This window comes from Bufo bufo, chromosome 6 (genome assembly GCF_905171765.1).
Source record: "Bufo bufo chromosome 6, aBufBuf1.1, whole genome shotgun sequence".
NCBI lineage: Eukaryota > Metazoa > Chordata > Amphibia > Anura > Bufonidae > Bufo > Bufo bufo.
The window spans coordinates 6161763-6184637 of NC_053394.1; the positions used below are offsets into that span (position 1 = coordinate 6161763).

Consider the following 22875-nt stretch of genomic DNA (forward strand, 5'->3'; position numbering starts at 1 on the left):
ATACAGTCACAAGGTCCCAAGACCGGGGAGGCGCCAGAAACCGGCTGGCTTATGATAGTGTATCCCTGAATAGCATAGCTAGCGAGGCTCGCCTGGTGGATGTCCACATTAGGCACACCCCAGGCCACGGTGGTTTCACTTATTATAGAGGTAGTCAGATTAGGTCTAGAATAGACAGGTTTTATTTAAAGGAGGAGACTACCTTTTCACCTTTAGAGGTGGTAGAGGTGGAATTCTCCGATCACTGTATGATTATGTTCTCTTTGAATGTTGCAGAATCCCCCTAAATGGGAAGAGGCTATTGGAAGCTAAATTCGGCCCTCCTGGAGGAAGCAGAGGTGAGACAATCCTTTAAGGACTTCCTTCAGAGTCAGGTAGAGTTGCTGGATCTTTGTGACACTAAGTCTGAGTGGTGGGAGATATTCAAAGATCGGGTGGCAAAATTCTTCCGCCAGCTCTCGAGCCTCAGGTCCCTGGACAGGTACCGCTTGTATCAGGGTCTGAGGAGGAAACTCGAACAACTGGTCTCGACTGGAGGTAGCCGAGAGGATATCTCCAGGGTGAAATCTTTGCTTAAGAGGTGCCAGTACGATAGGCACACATCTTTGGTTTTTGAGAGGGATTTCGGGAAGTACCGCTCGCCCGACCCTTACAGAAACTGTAAGATGTCAGTGAAAAGTAAGTTGGTGACGGGACTGGTCGATGGTACGGGATCTCTGGATAGGTCCAGATCAGGGATCTTGGAAATCGTCAAGTCCTTCTACTCGTGCCTCTTGAGGAAGAAGGATCTGAATCGGGACAGGATTTCGGATTTCCTGGCTGAAACCATCCCTGAGTCAAGAGTAGACCTCTCTCTTGGCGTTTTGATAGAAGAAATCAGAGAAGAGGAAGTCAGCCTGGCGATCGAAGGGCTTGCCCTAAAGAAGTCGCCAGGCCCGGATGGCTTAACATCCGAGTTTTATAAGACCTTTAAGGACTCCTTGGTTCCCCTCTTGACTAAGGTATTCAATGAGTGCCTTTCCTCGGGTGCTCTGCCGAAGTCAATGAGGAGGTCAGCTCTGATCCTTATATCAAAGGGTAAAGATCCGAGCCGTATTGAGAATTGGCGTCCCATAGCGCTTCTCAATACGGACAGAAAGATCCTGGCCAAGATACTGTTTAAACGGTTGGTGCAGTTTGCACCCCGGCTCCTTTCGGAGACCCAACATTGCTCAGTTCCAGGCCGAAGCACGTTTAGTGCTGTGCTCGGTGTCCGAGAGGCAGTGGAGCAGAGTAGGGCGGGTAGCTGGAAGGGGTACATGCTGGCTTTAGATCAGGCAAAGGCTTTTGATCGGGTTAACCACGAGTACCTCTGGGCAGTCCTTCTGAAATATGGCCTGCCGGGAGGGTTTGTCGATTGGCTAAAGATCTTGTATGCAGGGGCAGAGAGTTTCCCGCTGGTGAACGGTTGGTCTGGCAGCCCTTTTGAGGTCGGGTCTGGAGTCCGCCAGGGTTGTCCATTGAGCCCGCTCTTATACGTGTTTGCGATTGATCCTTTTATTAGGAGGATTGATCGGGGACCGTTAGCGGGAGTCAGGATGAGTCTGGAGGAGCCAGAAGCCACTCTGAGGGTGGTGGCGTATGCCGATGACGTCACTGTTTTCGTGTCCTCGGGAGGGGGGGCGGAATACGTGATGTCGGAGGTAGAACGCTACTCGGAAGTCTCCGGGTCCATGATTAACCGGGATAAGTGTGAGAGTCTCTGGTTGGGAGGGGGTGATCCATCTTTCGGTCTCCCGGACACCCTCCCAGAGCCCCAGTCATCAGCCAAAGTCCTAGGCGTTCAATTCGGCCATGGGGATTATCCCACCCAAAATTGGGACAGCAGGCTCACGATCGCCGCTCAGAAGGTTGACCAGTGGAAGGGTTGGTCTTTGACCCTCAGGGAAAGGGTGAACCTGATCAAGACTTACCTTCTCCCTTTGCTTATCTATTTGGCCAGTGTATGTGTCTTGCCAGAACCTCTCTGGACTCGGGTTTACAGTCTGTTCTTTCAACTGTTATGGGGGAATAGGCTGAACCTAGTCAAGAGAGAGGTGACATACCGTACGAGGAGATTAGGGGGGTTGGGTATGGTCAACCCAGTGGTGTTCCTTGTGAACACCTTTGTTAAGATCAACCTGGCAAACCTCTGGAAAGAGAGGGCTCCTCCGTGGGTAGTCTCTTGCAGGGGTTGGTTTCGGCCTTTCTTCCAGGAGTGGGAGACAGGAGGGCAAGTGAAGGATTTGCGTACACCTCACGGATATCTTCCGGCTTATGTCACCCCGATTCTGAAGGTGATCCGCCAGTGGGGTTTGGGAGTGAGGGAAATCAAGACCCAGTCAAGGAGATCCCTTGACGAGAGGGTCTTGTTGACCCACTTCTGGAAGCCCCTGGCCCTTAAGGATTGCCCAAGCCGGGATCTAGACAAGGGGTTACAGTTGTTAAATTCGGCAAGGATCCCCTTGAAGTTTTGGGACTTGGCTTGCGCTGCTTTCACGGGAAGCTGTATGTAAGGGACAACTTGAAGTACAGGAACTCTGATGAAAGGGGTTGTCCCCGGGAGGAGTGTGGCGACATACTGGAAAGTATGGAGCACTTCCTGCTTCAGTGTCCCTTTAATACAGAGGTATACAAACGGGTGGGTGCATCCATTGGCTGGCCTAGGCTAGCCAACCTCTCCTATGCGGAATGGGCTTATGGAGCATTCAAAGGTTTGGGAAGAAGGGACCCATGCACAGCTTTTATAGTTAGCATAGTGATCAGGTACTTCACATGGAACGCACAGTGTTTAGTTTCAACCCAGCAGAAAGTCCTCCCTGTGGAAGAGGTGTGTAGGAACATTCTAGGTGACCTGGCGAAGGTTCGCTCTCTTGAGTGCGAGAAGGTGGGTACGGATGGGGTCTCTTACCTCTGGAGAGGCTTCACCTTTGATGTGCCTTAGCCTCAGTAGCACTTTTCCTGGTGTTGGGCTGAGGCTTTTTCACATTAGGTTTTTGTTTTGTATTTAAGATGAGTTTTTGAAGAAAGGTTTGCAAATGACTGAACTTGGGTCTTCGGGTGGATTTTAATATTGGTTTGTATAGATTGATATGGTTGTTATAAGATGTATATATTGTATGATAGGGTAAGTGGGGTGTAGTTAGGTTGGGTGGGATGGGGTGGGGGGGTTCATATTTTTGTGTGGGGAGACCTGCATCCAGCCCTGGACTATGCGGACATAGGAGGACATGAGGCGAGGGGCTGGGTGTGGGTGGTGGTGGAAGGGCTGGCCTCATGGAGGGACAAGAGGCGGAGGTTGGCCCTGGGTGAAGGTGATGGGATAGATAGATTGGTAGGGTTAGTATAGGTTTTCTCATGAATGTGTGTGTGTGTGTGTGTGTGTGTGTGTGTGTATAAAAAAAAAAAAATAAATAATTATTGTTATTTGATATTTTTATTATGATTTCTATTATGATTATTTAATTTGTGTTGATTATTTATTGTGATAAGTTGTCATTTATTTTCGGTTATAAACTATTTGTATAAATTTGTATATAGTCAGGTTTCAGCCGGATCGGATGTTTACGTTAGGCTAGGTTTCATTTTCTCCTTTTTTTAGTAGGTATGAATGAGATAGTATGCATGTAGCTGGGCCAGTAGGGTAAGTGTATATACTTTATACCTTGTTTTATATCTTGTTTGGAAATTTTATGGCAAAGTTTTTGTATTTTTGTATAAAATTAAAAGAGTTCCTCAGTATCTGCTCTTATTCTGTATATATACACACTGCACAGTACCACTTCTCCTGTATATATACACACTGCACAGTACCACTTCTCCTGTATTTATACACACTGCACAGTACCACTTCTCCTGTATATATATACACTGCACAGTACCACTTCTCCTGTATATATACACACTGCACAGTACCACTTCTCCTGTATATATACACACACTGCACAGTACCACTTCTCCTGTATATATACACACTGCACAGTACCACTTATCCTGTATATATACACACTGCACAGTACCACTTATCCTGTATATATACACACTGCACAGTACCACTTATCCTGTATATATACACACTGCACAGTACCACTTCTCCTGTATATATACACACTGCACAGTACCACTTCTCCTGTATATATACACACTGCACAGTACCACTTCTCCTGTATATATACACACTGCACAGTACCACTTCTCCTGTATATATACACACTGCACAGTACCACTTCTCCTGTATATATACACACTGCACAGTACCACTTCTCCTGTATATATACACACTGCACAGTACCACTTCTCCTGTATATATACACACTGCACAGTACCACTTCTCCTGTGTGTATATATATATATATACACACTGCACAGTACCACTTCTCCTGTATATATACACACTGCACAGTACCACTTCTCCTGTATATATACACACTGCACAGTACCACTTCTCCTGTATATATATACACACTGCACAGTACCACTTCTCTTGTGTGTGTGTGTATATATATATATATATATATATATACACACTGCACAGTACCACTTCTCCTGTATATATACACACTGCACAGTACCACTTCTCCTGTATATTTACACACTGCACAGTACCACTTCTCCTGTATATATACACACTGCACAGTACCACTTCTCCTGTATATATATATATATATATATATATATATACACACACTGCACAGTACCACTTCTCCTGTATATATACACACTGCACAGTACCACTTCTCCTGTATATATACACACTGCACAGTACCACTTCTCCTGTATATATATATATATATATACACACACTGCACAGTACCATTTCTCCTGTATATATACACACTGCACAGTACCACTTCTCCTGTATATATACACACTGCACAGTACCACTTCTCCTGTATATATATATACACACTGCACAGTACCACTTCTCCTGTATATATACACACTGCACAGTACCACTTCTCCTGTATATATACACACTGCACAGTACAACTTCTCCTGTATATATACACACTGCACAGTACCACTTCTCCTGTATATATATACACACTGCACAGTACCACTTCTCTTGTGTGTGTGTATATATATATATATATATATATATATACACACTGCACAGTACCACTTCTCCTGTATATATACACACTGCACAGTACCACTTCTCCTGTATATTTACACACTGCACAGTACCACTTCTCCTGTATATATACACACTGCACAGTACCACTTCTCCTGTATATATATATATATATATATATATATATACACACACTGCACAGTACCACTTCTCCTGTATATATACACACTGCACAGTACCACTTCTCCTGTATATATACACACTGCACAGTACCACTTCTCCTGTATATATATATATATATATACACACACTGCACAGTACCATTTCTCCTGTATATATACACACTGCACAGTACCACTTCTCCTGTATATATACACACTGCACAGTACCACTTCTCCTGTATATATATATACACACTGCACAGTACCACTTCTCCTGTATATATACACACTGCACAGTACCACTTCTCCTGTATATATACACACTGCACAGTACAACTTCTCCTGTATATATACACACTGCACAGTACCACTTCTCCTCTCCTGTATACCGGGTGTGTTTCTCTGCATTGCTCATACATATAACGGATTCCTGCTTCTCCCCGGTCGCTTTGTCGCCGTTTCCTGTAAGAATTCCTCTATTACGGGAGGATTTAGACGTTTTTGCGGTTTAGTGTCCGGTATTGGAGAGCGGACTGGATTGGATTCAGCGTCTTCAGATAATCGCAGTGCGGTGTAATCCCCTTAATGCAAGCGTTTAGCCAGCGTTCGTCATTAATCGCCGCACTCTTCTCCGTGCGCCCTGTGACCCTGCGCTCTCCACCCTCAGGCGACTTTCCTCAGTAAATGTCACTCTTCTGACTAATTGGTCGCAGAGATGCTGAACGCGGAGGAAACGCTTCACCACAGAGAAGGAAAGGAAGAAGAATGTGATGCAGATATTCAGGGCGAGGATGTGATGAGCGACCCCTGGACAGAGATTAGCGCAAAACCTGTCCTGATTACTGATATAACGAGAGCAGTAACAATCCTGCGGGAAGGAAGGATCTCACAGGAGGGGAAGATCCCCCTAAAATGGGATAATAAAAGATATGATAATGCAACTAAAAGAGAAGTGGTACTGTGCAGTGTCCATACAGATAGTAATAATAGAAGTGGTACTGTGCAGTGTCCATACAGATAGTAATAATAGAAGTGGTACTGTGCAGTGTCCATACAGATAGTAATAATAGAAGTGGTACTGTGCAGTGTCCATACAGATAGTTATAATAGAAGTGGTACTGTGCAGTGTCCATAGTTAGTAATAATAGAAGTGGTACTGAGCAGTGTCCATACAGATAGTAATAATAGAAGTGGTACTGTGCAGTGTCCATACAGATAGTAATAATAGAAGTGGTACTGTGCAGTGTCCATACAGATAGTAATAATAGAAGTGGTACTGAGCAGTGTCCATACAGATAGTTATAATAGAAGTGGTACTGTGCAGTGTCCATAGTTAGTAATAATAGAAGTGGTACTGAGCAGTGTCCATACAGATAGTAATAATAGAAGTGGTACTGTGCAGTGTCCATACAGACAGTAATAATAGAAGTGGTACTGTGCAGTGTCCATACAGATAGTAATAATAGAAGTGGTACTGTGCAGTGTCCATACAGATAGTAATAATAGAAGTGGTACTGTGCAGTGTCCATACAGATAGTAATAATAGAAGTGGTACTGTGCAGTGTCCATACAGATAGTAATAATAGAAGTGGTACTGTGCAGTGTCCATACAGATAGTAATAATAGAAGTGGTACTGTGCAGTGTCCATACAGATAGTAATAATAGAAGTGGTACTGTGCAGTGTCCATACAGATAGTAATCATAGAAGTGGTACTGTGCAGTGTCCATACAGATAGTAATCATAGAAGTTGTACTGTGCAGTGTCCATACAGATAGTAATAATAGAAGTGGTACTGTGCAGTGTCCATACAGATAGTTATAATAGAAGTGGTACTGTGCAGTGTCCATAGTTAGTAATAATAGAAGTGGTACTGAGCAGTGTCCATACAGATAGTAATAATAGAAGTGGTACTGTGCAGTGTCCATACAGATAGTAATAATAAAAGTGGTACTGTGCAGTGTCCATACAGATAGTAATAATAGAAGTGGTACTGAGCAGTGTCCATACAGATAGTTATAATAGAAGTGGTACTGTGCAGTGTCCATAGTTAGTAATAATAGAAGTGGTACTGAGCAGTGTCCATACAGATAGTAATAATAGAAGTGGTACTGTGCAGTGTCCATACAGATAGTAATAATAGAAGTGGTACTGAGCAGTGTCCATACAGATAGTTATAATAGAAGTGGTACTGTGCAGTGTCCATAGTTAGTAATAATAGAAGTGGTACTGAGCAGTGTCCATACAGATAGTAATAATAGAAGTGGTACTGTGCAGTGTCCATACAGATAGTAATAATAGAAGTGGTACTGTGCAGTGTCCATACAGATAGTAATAATAGAAGTGGTACTGTGCAGTGTCCATACAGATAGTAATCATAGAAGTGGTACTGTGCAGTGTCCATACAGATAGTAATCATAGAAGTGGTACTGTGCAGTGTCCATACAGATAGTAATCATAGAAGTTGTACTGTGCAGTGTCCATACAGATAGTAATCATAGAAGTTGTACTGTGCAGTGTCCATACAGATAGTAATAGAAGTTGTACTGTGCAGTGTCCATACAGATAGTAATAGAAGTTGTACTGTGCAGTGTCCATACAGATAGTAATAATATAAGTTGTACTGTGCAGTGTCCATACAGATAGTAATACTAGAAGTTGTACTGAGCAGTGTCCATACAGATAGTAAAAGTGGTACTGTGCAGATTGTAGGAATACAGCATACGATGAGAGCGGGTTAACATTTCGCCATTATTCGTGATCGCGGCGCCGTTCGTCATCCGCTGACAGCTGTCATTAATAATCATCTGATCTCGTTTAGGAAGATTGATGGCGATTTTCTCCTTTATGAACAGTTCACACTACGAGGACGCAGAAGGCACTTGTCGAGGGTCGCCGAGCACTCGAGAAACGGTCAAAATCGCAGCAACGAGATCTGTCACATGACCTGGTCGTTCGCGTTCAAGCACAAGTAACGCCGACTCCTGCAGCGATCATGGTGCCAGCACACATAGCAGAGCGCAGAAATACAGGACATACAGCCTGCAGGGGGCAGCAGCCGCCCCCACCGGAGAAATAAGAGGCAATTATAAAGTATCCATAATTCCCGAATTAAAATCTTGTGATCAAAAGGATCCTGATCACACACCCCTCCCCCTAAGATCCTGATCACACTCCCCTCCCCCTAAGATCCTGATCACACACCCCTCCCCCTAAGATCCTGATCACACTCCCCTCCCCCTAAGATCCTGATCACACCCCCCTCCCCCTAAGATCCTGATCACACTCCCCTCCCCTAAGATCCTGATCACACTCCCCTCCCCCTAAGATCCTGATCAGAGCCCCCTCCCACCAAGAACCTGATCAAAAGCCCCTCCCCCTTTAAGATCCTGATCGCACCCCTCTCCTCCCAAGTTCCTGATCAGAGCCCCCTCCTCCAAGATCCTGATCATAGCCCTCTCTCCCCAAGATCCTGATCACAGCCCCTAACCCCCAGGATCTGGATCACAGTCCCCCCATCCCCAAGATCCATATCATAGCACCCCTGGATCCTGATCACACAGCCCCTCCCCCCAAGTTCCTGATCAGATCACTCTTCCCCAAAATCCTGATCACAGCCCTCTCCCCCCAAGATCCTGATAATAGCCCCCCCCCCAAGATCCTGATCACACAACCCTCCCCAAAAGATCCTGATCACACACCCCTCCCCAAAAGATCCTGATCACACACCCCTATCCTCAAGATCCTGATCGTATCCTCCTCCCCCCAAGATCCTGATCAGAGCCCCCTGGATACGATGTAACTTCCAGGGCTGATAGATCACCTACAGCACAATATCCTGAGTTTTCAATATGAAAATAAATTCATTACGCCTCCCCCCCCACACCAGTAATTATAACCCATGTCCATCATTATCATATCTGTTTCTAGAAAGAAGTGGGGGACAACCAAAGGAGCTGTCACCACAACGGTCCTGTCAGCGAGCTCTCCCCCAACTTCTTTCCAGCTGACAGCTCCGGGTGTCGTCTGCTCCTCGCTGACCATCAATGTCTGAATCTACACCAATAGCTCTCATCACTTCTGCTCTCCAGCTGGTCTGCCCATGTGTCAGTGTTTACTGCAGGTCAGGCATTCTCTTTATGAACCAGGAGGCTCAGGATGAAAAGAGGTACAGCACCTTTCTGGGCATGGGCTGTGGCCCATGGTGGCGGAGGGTGGTGGGCGGTGGCCCATGGTGGCGGAGGGTGGAGGGCTGTGGCCCATAGAGAGCTGCTGGGGAATGTCTCCCTGATGACATACATTAAAGGGGTTGTCCAGGGTTACATGTATGGCGCCACCCCTGTATACAGGCTACACCTGGTATTGCAGCTACATTAATGAGAATAGGCCTGAGTTGTAATACCACACACAACCTGTGGACAGGTGCAGCACTGTGTTCAGAAGGATGCAGCCATCTTTTACTGATCTTGGACCGTTCTCCTGATTGTAATAGATCCTGGAGAAATTATTATTGTCTATTATTATAGCACCTTTCATTCCATGGCGCTGTACATATGAGGAGCGGAGCTACAGACTGGTACAGGAGAGGGCCCTGCCCGCGAGGCTTACAGTCTACGAGGCATGGAGGAAGGACACAGTCGGCGAGGGTAAGGCCGGTCATGGCGGTATAGAGGCAGCAGGGTCGCTGGTTGCAGGTTTGTCTGAAGAGGTGGGTTCAGGTTTCTTTGAAGGATTCCACTGGAGCTGAGAGTCTGATATGTCGGTGTAGAGAGTTCCAGAATGTGGGGGCTGCGCGGGAGAAATCCTGGAGGAGATTGTGGGAGAGGAGAAGGTCTTGTGAGGATCGGAGATTACGTGTAGGAAGGTATCGGGAGGTCACAGATGTCTGGAGGGGACAGGTTGTGGACGGCCTTGTATGTCATAGTGGTTTGTACTGGATTCTCTGGGTAACGGGGGCCCAGTGAAGGGATCGGCAGAGGAGTAACAGGGGAGAGGTGGATTAGTCCGGTGGCAGAGTTGAGGATAGATTGGAGCAAGAGTGCTAGATGGGAGGTCACAGACAGATCCGAGAGATATTTTGGAGTTGGAGGCGGAAAGGCTTGGATGTGCGGTTTGAAGGAGAGGGCAGAATCGAAGGTCACCCCAAGGCAGCGGACCTGGTTGACCGTGGTTGACTGTGATAGAAAGGTCTGTAGGGGCCGAGTGAGATGGGGGAAAGATGTTTTATCCATGTTAGGTTTCACAAAGTGAGAAGAGAAGTAGGAGGATATGGAAGATGGGCATTGTGGGACTCTGGATAGTAAGGTGGTGATGTCTGGACCAGAGAGGTAGATGTGTGTCATCAGCATAAGAGCGATACTGAAAGCCATGGGACTCTATGAGATGTCTCAGGCCAAAAGCGTAGACAGAGAACAGGTCCAGGAAGAGGAGAACAGAGTAATGAAGAAAGCAGAGGATGGGACCAGGAGGAGGAGGACAGAGTAATGAAGAAGGCAGAGGACAGGTCCAGGAAGAGGAGAACAGAGTAATGAAGAAGGCAGAGGATGGGACCAGGAGGAGGAGGACAGAGTAATGTAGATGGCAGAGGACGGGACCAGGAGGAGGAGGACAGAGTAATGTAGATGGCAGAGGACGGGACCAGGAGGAGGAGGACAGAGTAATGAAGAAGGCAGAGGACAGGTCCAGGAGGAGGAGGAGGACAGAGTAATGAAGAAGGCAGAGGGCAGGTCCAGGAGGAGGAGGAGGACAGAGTAATGAAGAAGGCAGAGGACAGGTCCAGGAGGAGGAGGACAGAGTAATGAAGAAGGCAGAGGACAGAACCAGGATGAGGAGGAGGACAGAGTATTGAAGAAGGCAGAGGACAGGTCCAGGAAGAGGAGGAGGACAGAGTATTGAAGAAGGCAGAGGACAGGTCCAGGAAGAGGAGGACAGAGTAATGTAGAAGGCAGAGGACGGGACCAGGAGGAGGAGGACAGAGTAATGTAGAAAGCAGAGGACGGGACCAGGAGGAGGAGAACAGAGTAATGAAGAAGGCAGAGGACAGGTCCAGGAAGAGGAGAACAGAGTAATGAAGAAGGCAGAGGACGGGACCAGGAGGAGGAGGACAGAGTAATGAAGAAGGCAGAGGACGGGACCAGGAGGAGGAGGACAGAGTAATGTAGGAGGCAGAGGACGGGACCAGGAGGAGGAGGACAGAGTAATAAAGAAGGCAGAGGACAGGTCCAGGAGGAGGAAGACAGAGTAATGAAGAAGGCAGAGGATGGGACCAAAAGGAGGAGGACAGGTCCAGAAGGAGGAGGACAGAGTAATGAAGAAGGCAGAGGACAGGTCCAGGAGGAGGAGGACAGAGTAATGTAGAAGGTAGAGGACGGGACCAGGAAGAGGAGGACAGAGTAATGTAGAAGGCAGAGGACGGGACCAGGAGGAGGAGGACAGAGTAATGTAGAAGGCAGAGGACGGGACCAGGAGGAGGAGGACAGAGTAATGTAGAAGGCAGAGGACGGGACCAGGAGGAAGAGGACAGAGTAATGTAGAAGGCAGAGGACGGGATCAGGAGGAGGAGGACAGAGTAATGTAGAAGGCAGAGGACGGGACCAGGAGGAAGAGGACAGAGTAATGTAGAAGGCAGGGGAGAGGTCTAGAAGGAGGAGGGGGACAGAGTAATGTAGAAGGCAGAGGACAGGACCAGGTGGAAGAGGACAGAGTAATGTAGAGGGCAGAGGACGGGACCAGGAGGAGGGGGACAGAGTAATGTAGAAGGCAGAGGACGGGACCAGGAGGAGGAGGACAGAGTAATGTAGAAGGCAGAGGACGGGACCAGGAGGAAGAGGACAGAGTAATGTAGAAGGCAGAGGACGGGACCAGGAGGAAGAGGACAGAGTAATGTAGAAGGCAGAGGATGGGACCAGGAGCAGAAGGACAGAGTAATGTAGAAGGCAGAGGACGGGACCAGGAGGAGGAGGACAGAGTAATGTAGAAGGCAGAGGACGGGACCAGGAGGAAGAGGACAGAGTAATGTAGAAGGCAGAGGACGGGACCAGGAGGATGGGGACAGAGTAATGTAGAAGGCAGAGGACAGGTCCAGGAAGAGGAGAACAGAGTAATGAAGAAGGCAGAGGACGGGACCAGGAGGAGGAGGACAGAGTAATGTAGGAGGCAGAGGACGGGACCAGGAGGATGGGGACAGAGTAATGTAGAAGGCAGAGGACAGGTCCAGGAGGAGGAGGACAGAGTAATGTAGAAGGCAGAGGACGGGACCAGGAGGAAGAGGACAGAGTAATGTAGAAGGCAGAGGACGGGACCAGGAGGAAGAGGACAGAGTAATGTAGAAGGCAGAGGACGGGACCAGGACAATGGGGACAGAGTAATGTAGAAGGCAGAGGACAGGTCCAGGAGGAGGAGGACAGAGTAATGAAGAAGGCAGAGGACAGGTCCAGGATGAGGAGGAGGACAGAGTATTGAAGAAGGCAGAGGACAGGTCCAGGAAGAGGAGGAGGACAGAGTAATGGAGAAGGCAGAGGACAGGTCCAGGAAGAGGAGAACAGAGTAATGAAGAAGGCAGAGGACGGGACCAGGAGGAGGAGGACAGAGTAATGTAGGAGGCAGAGGACGGGACCAGGAGGAGGAGGACAGAGTAATAAAGAAGGCAGAGGACAGGTCCAGGAGGAGGAAGACAGAGTAATGAAGAAGGCAGAGGATGGGACCAAAAGGAGGAGGACAGGTCCAGAAGGAGGAGGACAGAGTAATGAAGAAGGTAGAGGACGGGACCAGGAAGAGGAGGACAGAGTAATGTAGAAGGCAGAGGACGGGACCAGGAGGAGGAGGACAGAGTAATGTAGAAGGCAGGGGAGAGGTCTAGAAGGAGGAGGGGGACAGAGTAATGTAGAAGGCAGAGGACAGGACCAGGAGGAAGAGGACAGAGTAATGTAGAAGGCAGAGGACGGGATCAGGAGGAGGAGGACAGAGTAATGTAGAAGGCAGAGGACGGGACCAGGAGGAACAGGACAGAGTAATGTAGAAGGCAGAGGACGGGACCAGGAGGAAGAGGACAGAGTAATGTAGAAGGCAGAGGACGGGACCAGGAGGAGGGGGACAGAGTAATGTAGAAGGCAGAGGACGGGACCAGGAGGAGGAGGACAGAGTAATGTAGAAGGCAGGGGAGAGGTCTAGAAGGAGGAGGGGGACAGAGTAATGTAGAAGGCAGAGGACAGGACCAGGTGGAAGAGGACAGAGTAATGTAGAAGGCAGAGGACGGGACCAGGAGGAGGGGGACAGAGTAATGTAGAAGGCAGAGGACGGGACCAGGAGGAGGAGGACAGAGTAATGTAGAAGGCAGAGGACGGGACCAGGAGGAAGAGGACAGAGTAATGTAGAAGGCAGAGGACGGGACCAGGAGGAAGAGGACAGAGTAATGTAGAAGGCAGAGGACGGGACCAGGAGCAGAAGGACAGAGTAATGTAGAAGGCAGAGGACGGGACCAGGAGGAGGAGGACAGAGTAATGTAGAAGGCAGAGGACGGGACCAGGAGGAAGAGGACAGAGTAATGTAGAAGGCAGATGACGGGACCAGGAGCAGAAGGACAGAGTAATGTAGAAGGCAGAGGACGGGACCAGGAGGAACAGGACAGAGTAATGTAGAAGGCAGGGGAGAGGTCTAGAAGGAGGAGGGGGACAGAGTAATGTAGAAGGCAGAGGACAGGACAAGGTGGAAGAGGACAGAGTAATGTAGAAGGCAGAGGACGGGACCAGGAGGAGGGGGACAGAGTAATGTAGAAGGCAGAGGACAGGACCAGGTGGAAGAGGACAGAGTAATGTAGAAGGCAGAGGACGGGACCAGGAGGAGGGGGACAGAGTAATGTAGAAGGCAGAGGACGGGACCAGGAGGAAGAGGACAGAGTAATGTAGAAGGCAGAGGACGGGTCCAGGAGGAGGAGGACAGAGTAATGTAGAAGGCAGAGAACGGGACCAGGAGGAAGAGGACAGAGTAATGTAGAAGGCAGAGAACAGGACCAGGAGGAAGAGGACAGAGTAATGTAGAAGGCAGAGGACGGGACCAGGAGGAGGAGGACAGAGTAATGTAGAAGGCAGAGAACGGGACCAGGAGGAAGAGGACAGAGTAATGTAGAAGGCAGAGAACAGGACCAGGAGGAAGAGGACAGAGTAATGTAGAAGGCAGAGAACAGGCCTAGAAGGAGGAGGAGGACAGAGTAATGTAGAAGGCAGAGAACAGGTCAAGAAGGAGAAGAACAGAGTAATGTAGAAGGCAGAAGACGGGACCAGGAGGAGGAGGACAGAGTAAATTTGTTTGGTTTGGTGCCAAGTAGTGGGGAAGAGTCCAAACATGGCGCCAATATGGACACACCGTTCACTGAAAGTCGCCGTGTGTCGCAATCTCCATTCTCTTAATAAGAAATAAACATTTTTAGATGAATTGACGAAATGTTGCGGCCGATGAGCGCGCCCGTCACTCCACTAACCCAAGATTTATCCTTTGGAGCTTCCCGGATGATAATGCCGCGCCGGCCCTTTAATGGCGGTTTATTGATCTCAGGCAGTAAATCCTGCTAAACGACGCTGCAATCAATCATCATCACAACGCACAATTACCGCCAGACGGCCCCCATCACTGCGCCGCCAAATACAACAGAAGATCGCTGAGAGACAGAAACATGAGGGGTCATTAATGAGGGGCGCTTAGACAGTTTTTGGCTTTAAAAATTCACAAGACCCGTTTTGTGACTCGTTTTTGCGCTGTGCTCGCCACTTAGGAGAGGGGAGAGATGGGGGCAGGGACATCGGGCCGACACCTGGAATCAGGGGCTGGAGGAGATCTACGCTGTGATGCAACTTTATGACAAGGCTAGCACCAGCTTTTGTAAATGACCCCCATTGTACCGGCAGACTTTGTAAATGACCCCCATTGTACCGCCAGTCTTTGTAAATGACCCCCATTGTACCGCCAGACTTTGTAAATGACCCCCATTGTACCGCCAGACTTTGTAAATGACCCCCATTGTACCGCCAGACTTTGTAAATGACCCCCATTGTACCGCCAGTCTTTGTAAATGACCCCCATTGTACCGCCAGTCTTTGTAAATGACCCCCATTGTACCGCCAGTCTTTGTAAATGACCCCCATTGTACCGCCAGACTTTGTAAATGACCCCAATTGTACCGCCAGACTTTGTAAATGACCCCCATTGTACCGCCAGACTTTGTAAATGACCCCCATTGTACCGCCAGACTTTGTAAATGACCCCCATTGTACCGCCAGACTTTGTAAATGACCCCCATTGTACCGCCAGACTTTGTAAATGACCCCCATTGTACCGCCAGTCTTTGTAAATTGCCCCCATTGTACCGCCAGTCTTTGTAAATTGCCCCCATTGTACCGCCAGTCTTTGTAAATGACCCCCATTGTACCGCCAGACTTTGTAAATGACCCCCATTGTACCGCTAGACTTTGTAAATGACCCCCATTGTACCGCCAGACTTTGTAAATGACCCCCATTGTACCGCCAGACTTTGTAAATGACCCCCATTGTACCGCCAGACTTTGTAAATGACCCCCATTGTACCGCCAGACTTTGTAAATGACCCCCATTGTACCGCCAGACTTTGTAAATGACCCCCATTGTACCGCCAGTCTTTGTAAATGACCCCCAGTGTACCGCCAGTCTTTGTAAATGACCCCCATTGTTTCTCCCTGCGAAGACGAGGAATTAGCAACTGTTGCATTGCGTCCAGTGTCCGGATCTGCGGTCGCTGCCGCGCTGCATCCTCTGGACTCCTCACAGAGGACATTCTCAAGCAGGCGACACAAAAGAGGCGCTGGGGATCCCCCGAAACACTGTGCTCAAGAGAATGAGCCCCAGAGGACATGGACGCAGCACCCCAAACATGAAGACCAAGCGATACTCAGGAATCTGCAGAACATCGCTCTGTCCTCTATACCTCCTGACAGATACACACTGATATATCCTGAAGATTATTACTCCACTGACCTCTCTAGAAAACTGCAGAGCATTGCTCTGTGTGCTAGATACACACTGGTACTGTATTCGGGGTCTCGGTTGGGCTCGTTTCCCTTCTTTTCGCCGGTATCTCATGTTTTACAGCTTCTTGTAAATGGAGCTGAGTTGTGAGAGTCGATGAAGCATCTTTCCTTCGGCCCCGAGGTGCGGTTTCTGCGGTGCGGAGAAATGCTCGCGGCTCCGGGGAATCGCTGGAGTTCGGCCCCGGAGACTAATTGTATTCTCAGAAGTCACATTAAATTCCACCAACATTTTCCTGGCCGCAGATGGCGCAGACCCAGCGCCGTCCTCAGACGTCTCGCCCTCCACAATTTGCTTCCAATCCTATTGCTGTAATGCCAAGAAATATTTCCCAGATCTCGGAGAATTGCTTTACAGGACGCGGGGGCCGCACACAGCCCCCTAAATCACAGCTCCCCCTCCTGCAGAGCCCCCTAAATCACAGCTCCCCCTCCTGCAGAGCCCCCTAAATCACAGCTCCCCCTCCTCAGGAGCCCCCAAATCACAGCTCCCCCTCCTCAGGAGCCCCCAAATCACAGCTCCCCCTCCTCAGGAGCCCCCTAAATCACAGCTCCCCCTCCTGCAGTGCCCCCTAAATCACAGCTCCCCCTCCTGCAGAGCCCCCTAAATCACAGCTCCCCCTCCTGCAGAGCCCCCTAAATCACAGCTCCTCTCCTCAGGAGCCCCCAAATCACAGCTCCCCCTCCTCAGGAGCCCCCTAAATCACAGCTCCCCCTCCTGCAGTGCCCCCTAAATCACAGCTCCCCCTCCTGCAGAGCCTCCTAAATCACAGCTCCCCCTCCTCAGGAGCCCCTAAATCACAGCTCCCCCTCCTGCAGAGCCCCCTAAATCACAGCTCCCCCTCCTGAAGAGCCCCCTAAATCACAGCTCCCCCTCCTGCAGAGCCCCTAAATCACAGCTCCCCCTCCTGCAGAGCCCCTAAATCACAGCTCCCCCTCCTCAGGAGCCCCCAAATCACAGCTCCCCCTCCTGCAGAGCCCCCTAAATCACAGCTCCCCCTCCTGAAGAGCCCCCTAAATCACAGCTCCCCCTCCTGAAGAGCCTCCTAAATCACAGCTCCCCCTCCTCAGGAGCCCCCTAAATCACAGCTCCCCCTCCTGCAGAGCCCCCTAAATCACAGCTCCCCCTCCTGCAGAGCCCCTAAATCACAGCTCCCCCTCCTCAGGAGCCCCCAAATCACAGCTCCCCCTCCTGCAGAGCACCCTAAATCACAGCTCCCCCTCCTGCAGAGCCCCTAAATCACAGCTCCCCCTCCTGAAGAGCCCCCTAAATCACAGCTCCCCCTCCTCAGGAGCCCCCTAAATCACAGCTCCCCCTCCTGCAGAGCCCCCTAAATCACAGCTCCCCCTCCTGCAGAGCCCCCTAAATCACAGCTCCCCCTCCTGCAGAGCCCCCTAAATCACAGCTCCCCTCCTCAGGAGCCCCCAAATCACAGCTCCCCCTCCTCAGGAGCCCCTAAATCACAGCTCCCCCTCCTCAGGAGCCCCCAAATCACAGCTCCCCCTCCTCAGGAGCCCCCAAATCACAGCTCCCCCTCCTGCAGAGCCCCCTAAATCACAGCTCCCCCTCCTGCAGAGCCCCCAAATCACAGCTCCCCTCCTCAGGAGCCCCCAAATCACAGCTCCCCCTCCTCAGGAGCCCCTAAATCACAGCTCCCCCTCCTGCAGAGCCCCTAAATCACAGCTCCCCCTCCTGCAGAGCCCCCTAAATCACAGCTCCCCCTCCTCAGGAGCCCCCAAATCACAGCTCTCCTCCTGCAGAGCCCCAAAATCACAGCTCCCCTCCCCAGGAGCCCCCAAATCACAGCTCCCCCTCCTGCAGAGCCCCCAAATCACAGCTCCCCCTCCTGCAGAGCCCCCCAAATCACAGGTCCCCTCCTCAGGAGCCCCCAAATCACAGCTCCCCTCTTCCAGAGCCCCCCCAAATCATAGCTCCCCTCCTCCAGAGCCCTCAAATCATAGATTCCCCTCCCCTGGAACCCCCAAATCATAGCTCCCCCTCCTACAGATCCCCCCAAATAACAGCTCCCCTCCTCAGGAGCCCCCAAGTCACAGCTAACTCCCTCAAGAGCCCCATAAAACAGCTCCCCTCCTCCCAAGTCCCCTTCATCACAGCTCCCCCCACTCTAGAACCACCCAAATCACAGCTCCCCCCACTCTAGAACCACCCAAATCACAGCTCCCCTCCTCCAGAGCCCCCCTCATCACAGCTCCCCTCCTCCAGAGCCCCCCAAAATCGCATCCTCCAGAGCCCCCCTCATCACTGCTCCCCTCCTGCAGAGATCCCCCTAGGAATCCTCAAACATCAAAGTTCTCCTAACCAAGGAGCCCCCAAAAGTTACAGCCCTCCTCATCTACAAGCCCTCTCCCCCAAAAATAACCACGACTCCTCTATTAGCTGCTGAACACGTGATGAGATTAGTGGGGGGCACCTTAGTGACTGTGCAGCGGTGCGGGGGGGGGGGGGGGGGTGGATGACAAAATATTTAGCCGGGGGGGGGCGGCAGGAGGGTCCGGTATGGGGGAGAATGGAGACAGGGAGGGGGGTCACAGAAAGCTACTGCATGGAAGGAGTAGAATTCCCCAGCAGCACAGAGTATTTCAGGAGAGGAGTGGGCTGAGCCAGTCATCACTCTGCTTTTCCAGTCTCCTGAGCAGCTGCACTGATGTCACCTGGCCCCTAAGCAGAATATGGACCGGGGCCCAAACCATGTGACATCTATCATACTGGTGTCTCCTTATGTGGCAAGGGGCCACTGGGATCCTAAGACTCCAGGGCCCCCATAGCCGCGCCCCTTTCTCATCAAACAGGACTAGACACATCTGCCACTCAGGGTTCAGCTGCGGAGCGGCCCGGACTCTTTAGCTCCAGAAATACAGAATTTTCCGGGACTTGTAGATAAACATGGAGCCTCTGGCAGCGAGGCCTTTTCCTGCCTTCGGTCATTGCCCTGTGACTACTCCTGAAGTGGGTACGCGGCGATCCTCCCAGTGTACACAGCGTTCTGCTGGGCGCCGGCGGTAAATGGCAGATAATGAGGCGGTGCCGCAGAACACCCCGTACAACATGTAATATCCATTAGAGATAAATGACTGGGAAATGACAGAGATTTACTGCATTATGCGCCGACATCCTGAGCTACAGTCGCTCAGAGCCCAATTCTCGCCAGAGGGGCCCATCACCATGAAGACTGACAACCTGCCCGTGATTGACAGGAACACAACACCAAAACCACATCTATATACAGCGGAGATCAGAACATACCCCCAGAGACCGGGTGAAATCCGCCACAATTACCACAAAATGGGAGCAAAACCGAAAGTGTTGCGTTTATATTTTTGTTCAGTGTACATCTGGGGAGAGCCGATGTCACCTCCTGTATAATATACCTTACAGTGCATTGAAAGGCCCCAGAGGCTGCAAAACCTAAGCAAGAGGCATCACTAACCAAACAATGACATGAAGACAAAGGAACTCTCCAAACAAGTAAGAGACAATGTTGTTGAGAAGTACAAGTCAGGGTTAGGTTATAAAAAATACCCAAATCTTTGATGATCCCCAGGAGCTCCATCAAATCTATCATAACCAGATGGAAAGAACATGGCACAACAGCAAACCTGCCAAGAGACGGCCGCCCACCAAACCTCACGGAGCGGGCAAGGAGGGCATTAATCCGAGAGGCAGCACAGAGACCTAAGGTGACCCTGGAGGAGCTGCAGAGTTCCACAGCAGAGACTGGAGGACCTGTACAGAGGACGACAATAAGCCGTACGCTCCATAGAGTGGGGCTTTATGGCAGAGCGGCCAGAAGAAAGCCATTACTGTCAGCTAAAAACAATAAGGCGCGTTGTGAGGTTGTGAAAAGGCCTGTGGGAGACCCCAAAATGTACGGAGGAAGGGGCTTTGGTCTGAGGAGACTAACATTGGACTTATCGGCTGTAACCGACCGTTTCAGCAGACAAGGGGTTAAAATCCATTTAGGCGATAAGCCCCTTTCTGAGAGACAGGCCCAGCTACTGCAGAACACCAAACGACCGAACTGGATACAAAGTAGCACTCCAAACTGGAACCTCACGAATAGCTGCTAGCAGACGAACAGGAATCAGCTTACACTTCTGGCAATCGGTCTTCTAACAGCATACAGTGAATCCCCCCAATAACGAGACAAGGCTCCGTTTTGAGGGTCAAGCAGTGGTCTGACTGTACTTCACGTACAGCCTCTTTTATTCTTAAACCACAAACATAGTACTGCCCACAGGGGTTTGAAATACAACCAATCAGTAATTAACAAGACATACAATGTAACTACAGCAACCAATCGTTCACGCCCCCAGAGGACCAGAATGAAGACTGTGACATAGGACAACATATCCCCACAATGCATCATGGTTTCCTCCTCTCTGTCCAGACAACCTGAAGAGCAATCCAATTATCTCTGAGGACAAAGGGAGACCGCCAATACACATGTGAGGACAACAGAACAGACATCACCATTTTAAACACACAATGGGACAATAGAAACACACCCAGCATATTCCCTCCCCTTATCCTGAGAGGAGACTCAATTATACATACAGTTAAACATACTTTCTACCCAACTTTCATAACTCTAAAACCATACATCACATTCACATAAAAATTACATATTCGCAATCAATCCATTCAGGGGAACAACATATTAAAAAAATGGCATGAATCAGACCAGGGGTTCAAAAGTTAGTAAAATATCTTTTGGGCCCTGGCTGGCACATGGCTATTTGGCTCAAACCGGTTTTACCGAGCCCTCTTTCCTGGAGACAATGGGAAATAATCAAATTATATCCAGGGATAGAGGCAGATTCCATTGAGCACATGGTTGCAAAAATACATAAAATACAATAAAATACACAAGGTTACATTTACTACATAAAATAAAGACATGCAACATATCCCCAGATAGCTTAGGTCTGAGCGCATATTATTGAATGGCGCTCAGACCACACACATACAGTTCAATTGTCATGGAGCTAAAGTCTTTCCCATAGTCTTTCATTATATGAATGGGCTCCATGGCATAGCTATCTGGGGTATCAGCGCTCACACAGGGCAAGTACCGAATGACCCCTCTGTATTTAAAGGGCCAGAATGAGTGACATGCACTCTGTTAGGGCCGAATATGGTTTTTAAGGGACCCAATCTTCCAGGGCCATAGTCCAAAGGCAAGAGGCTGATAAACAGGCCTCTCCAAAACCCAGTGGCGAGGTTGGTTTCGCCACATCGGCCATCAAAGAAAACGCTATGTCTGGAGCAAACCCAACACATCACATCACTCAAAGAACACCATCCCCACAGTGAGACCTGGTGGTGGCAGCATCATACTGGGGGGACTGGGAAACTGGTCAGAGCTGAGGGAAAGATGGGTGGTGCTAAATACAGGGATATCCTTCAGCAGAACCTGCCCCACTCTGTGCGTGATCTGAGGCCAGGACAGAGGGTCACTGTAATGACCGGCGTCACGCACAGGGAGGGAAATGGGAAAGCCCTGTCCAAGGGAGAGGGAAAGGTGGTGACCCCTGACTCACCTTGAGGCTGGCACCTGACTGCCCTGACGTCCCTAGACGGGTTCCTCACCCGTGCGGCGATCACGTGCCTAAACCCTGGCTTTCCCTAAGATAAGCCCTACGTAGTGAACGGGGCGGTGGGATCACTAGTCCGCACCACTGTCACTAAGAGGGAAACACCAGGGAGAGGACAGACAAAACAGACAAACACATACACCCAGGTGGGCGACCACAGCAGACAACAGGGATCCGGAGGGTAACGCTCTGGAACAACAACCAGGGAACACAGCTCCAGAGGGTCAGTATAGAAGTCCAGGCAGGAAGCTCTATATCTGGCAACCAGAGAAGTGGGAGATGGGAATATAAGGAGGTTGGGAGTGCCGGACAAGGAACAGCTGAGGGGAAGGAGCTATGGATCCCTGAGTGAGCCAAAAAGGATTGCAAGGCAAACCCAGAAAGCTACCATAAGGAAACAGCCCTATCTTACATAGAGCGTGCAGCCACCCGCTGTGACTTCCTGACCCCGGGTATAACGGAGTCAGACGTGGCTCTTGACACCCTCGTGACAACACTTGAGGGGTTTAAGGGGAAACATGTAAATGTGTTGGAACGGCCGAGTCACAGCCCAGATCTCAATCCAATAGAAGATCTGTGGTCAGAGGTAAAGATTGCTGTTCACAAGCAGAAACATCCGACCTGAAGGAGCTGGAGCAGTTCTGCAAGGAGGAATGGGCAACAATCCCAGCGGTAAGAAGTGGCAACTGCTCATCGAGACTTATCCAAAGCGATCTGGAGCTGTGATTACTGCAAAAGGGGCCTCTACAAAGTACTGACTGTAGGGGGGTGAATAGTTCTGCACATTGACCTTTTCTGTTATTTTGTCCTATTTGTTGTTTGCTTCACAATAAAAAAAGAATCATCTTCAAAGTTGTCGGCAGGTTCTGTAATTACATGATACAAATCCTCAAACAATCCATGTGAATTCCAGGTTGTGAGGCACCAAAATATGAAAAAAGTCAAGGGGGTGAATA

At 49.6% G+C, this 22875-nt stretch overlaps 1 protein-coding gene across 1 annotated transcript in view; it reads right to left on the bottom strand.

The window, feature by feature from the left end:
* The window catches only part of ATRNL1 (attractin like 1), a 453110-nt gene that overhangs the window by 109424 nt on the left and 320811 nt on the right, over nt 1–22875 (bottom strand). The window lies entirely within an intron of this gene.